At 36.6% G+C, this 3,160-nt stretch overlaps 1 pseudogene; it reads left to right on the top strand.

Moving 5' to 3' along the window:
• The first annotated feature begins 2,700 nt into the window (after window positions 1–2,700).
• Window positions 2,701–2,959, top strand: LOC132597197 (TP53-regulated inhibitor of apoptosis 1 pseudogene; annotated as a pseudogene).
• Window positions 2,960–3,160: the final 201 nt, after the last annotated feature.

Raw genomic sequence — 3,160 nt, 5'->3', positions numbered from 1 at the left:
ATTGCAAGCATGTAAAGGAGAAACTTCAGAAGCTGCTGAGAAGAGTGGGGCACTTTAGAAGCTGAGTTTTAGAAATTTCTGACAGCACTGTGGACGTGGACTGGAGGGAATCAAAGGACTAGTGGAATTGCTAGTTCAGGTAGCAAAAAGACAAACCTAATTTCAGGAACCACTTAGGAACCTCTGGCCATGCAGGACATGATGGAAAAGCCCTAACTGTCTTAAGAACAAGAATCTGATTCTGACTCTTGTTCTGTCCATGGCACCAAACAGCTCATGCTACTAGTTCCCGGTATGCCACCTACTCCTAAAGCCCACCAAGAGCACAGGTATTCATTTACAATCCCTTTATGATTGGCTCTCATTAAATTTTGCTTCTTTTTTTCAGGGCATTTTTCTCATATTTGGAATTAGTCTTTCATATGTGTGATTATTTGACAACTGTTGGATGATCCTCACGAGACTCTAATCTCTGAATGATCAAGAATTGTGTCTGCATTTTGTTCATCACTATCTCTGGAGGCTAGTAGAGAAACTGACATAGAGTAGATGCTCAGTAAATGTTTGTTGAAAGAATGTTGACTGAAATATTGAGAAACAGTTGAGGTGATGGCATTCTGCTTGGGAAATGTTTAGCTTTTCTTGCTTTTCAAAATGACAAACAAAATATTCAATCTGCGATTTAATTACTATATAATTAAATTTTTTGACCCTTTATATCAAATTTCCTCTCCAACACTACATGTGAACACTAATTCTGTAAGTTAAATTCCAGATCTGAAATTCACTTGAAATGGGAAAAAAATTTGATCACATTTTTTTATTTTATGGACTTTAAATTCCCAAAATAAAATAATACTGACTGCTTAGCCTGGATTTAATGATTAGTATTTCTCTTTCTTTCTCTCTTTCTTTCTTCTTTCTTTCTTTCTTTCTTTTTCTTTCTTTCTTTTTTTCCTTCCTTCCTTTCTCTCTTTTTAAAAAAATTTTCTTCTATAACTAAAGAGGACTTTTTTAACCTAAGATAAACCAATTTTTCCGTCATGACTTTAAATTTGATGAGGTTCCATTAAGAAACTCCATGCATGTCCTACTTCTTACAGGCATACACATAAAGAGACAGTCAAAGCACTTCATCAAAAGCAGAAAGATTAAGGCAAAAGATTACACAACAAAACCACCCACATTCAGTTTTGCAAGTCTAACAGTCAGCCTGAATCATCACCCTAGAGCACCTGCATTCCGTTCCAACCCAAGTCTTTAGCTTACCATTCAAGACCTGAGAAAACAAAATATTAGTATTGGTGACCAAAAAGGCAGGTGTGTTTCTCTTTCCTTGGTTACTCTTAGCCCTGGAGGCAGCAACTCTTTCTTGTTTTTTTACTTGGTAAACGCATCTCTTGTGAGATAATTAAAGAACCAGCAGAAACCTTAAGATCACCAAAGAATAACAACTAGTTCTAGCGACAGAATCTCTGGCTTAAGAATCTCAGAATATAGTTTTTGAATCAGTCTTACGCAGCCGTGGCTCACTCCCATAGCAATATCCCTCAAGTTATTCATCCCATCCTTTATCCCATTTTTCTCTTCTTACATTTTTATTTATTACTTAGCCTGAAGTAATGACCCTCTCCTGTTAATCCTAGTCCCACTTCAAGTGTGCACTCAAATGTCACCCTCATGTTCTCCCTCGTCATTTTAGGAAAACTATATTATTCTTCTGTCTGCATTCCTGCAGTACGTGGCTTATACATCTTTGCATACTATTTCTACTCTCTACTATACCAGTCACATGGTTGTCTGTTATTTTCCTGTTATTAGATTGCAAGCCCCTTTATGTCAGTAAATGTGGAATTCATACCCATAGGCCTACTTAGAGCCCAATTTGTGCCCTAAGCAGTGTAGACAGGTGATAATAAATCATGAGTGAATGGATTATAAAAAGTATTTGAGAATCTTTACAATAATAGATATAGATACAATAAGACAATTAAGTTACAAATAAAAGAAATATTTTTATGGGAACAAGAAATGAAAATATAAAGCAAGGTCAATAGAGTTATTGTAGTGGAGCATTAAAAGTAACATTAACTTCCTGGCAACTGATGAAAAAAGAGAGCTAAAGAACAAGATTACTCATATGAATTGGATAGGAGTAAGTGGAAACTGAAACTAGACCAGTTCTCACAAAGACTGAAATTGAGTCTCAAATTATCACAATCCCTTATAGAATTGAGATGATCAACCTTTTTTCTGTGAGCTAAAAGAAAATAAAATACCCTTCGGAGGAAGAAAAAAATACAGAGATGCAATAATTTTTATATACAAGGCCAAGCATTCAATCAAAAATTACCAGTTAGGCCAAGAATAAGATAAAATGGTGAAGACAAAAACAAACAAAGAAAACATAGCCCAATAGGTGAAAAAACACACAGAAAAAAAAAAAAAGGTATTTTTCCAAACTGACAGAGGGAATTAATCCACAGATTCAAAAAGTTCTATATAAAACCACCCTTAGACACATCAGGGAAAAAATACGAAAAAGAAAACAAAAACAGAAAGAAAATTTTAAAAGCATCCAGAAAAAACAGACACGTTTCTTTCAAGGAAGTAAAAGACTGATAAGTTAACTCTTCAAAGGAAATTATGGGACATCTGAGAGCTGCTGCCAGCGCCACAGACGCAGATGCCACAAACAGCATAGGGGAGGCTTGCACCAACATGAAGCATGAGTACAATTAGTTCTTCAATCACTTGTTTGCACAGATTCCTCAAGGGGGATGGCTCTGGGGACCCGGGCACCTACCTCTTCAAGCGCTACCAGCAGTGTGTTCAGAAAGCAATAAAGGAGAAGGAAATTCCTATTGAAGGACTGGAGTTCATGGGTCATGGCAAAGAAAAGCCTGAAAGCTCTTCTTGACCTTGACAGTCACCTTGAAAATGGACTCCTCAAATCAGGAAGTTGAGAACTCTGTATCGTGTCCATTAAAGCTGTGAAGATAACATCGATTTGATGCATTTGGGCGGGTGGAGGGGTTACCTTTCTTCCTTCTTGATATTTTTGTCTCACTTGTAAAAGATGATGAACCATCACTCTTTGCTTTGAGATTTCTGGCTTTGGCATCTCAGCAGGAACGTAGTGTGCTAAATAATGGGATTA

The sequence above is a fragment of the Globicephala melas genome, chromosome 4, assembly GCF_963455315.2.
Source record: "Globicephala melas chromosome 4, mGloMel1.2, whole genome shotgun sequence".
NCBI lineage: Eukaryota > Metazoa > Chordata > Mammalia > Artiodactyla > Delphinidae > Globicephala > Globicephala melas.
This window is presented reverse-complemented; position numbering and strand designations above follow the sequence as displayed.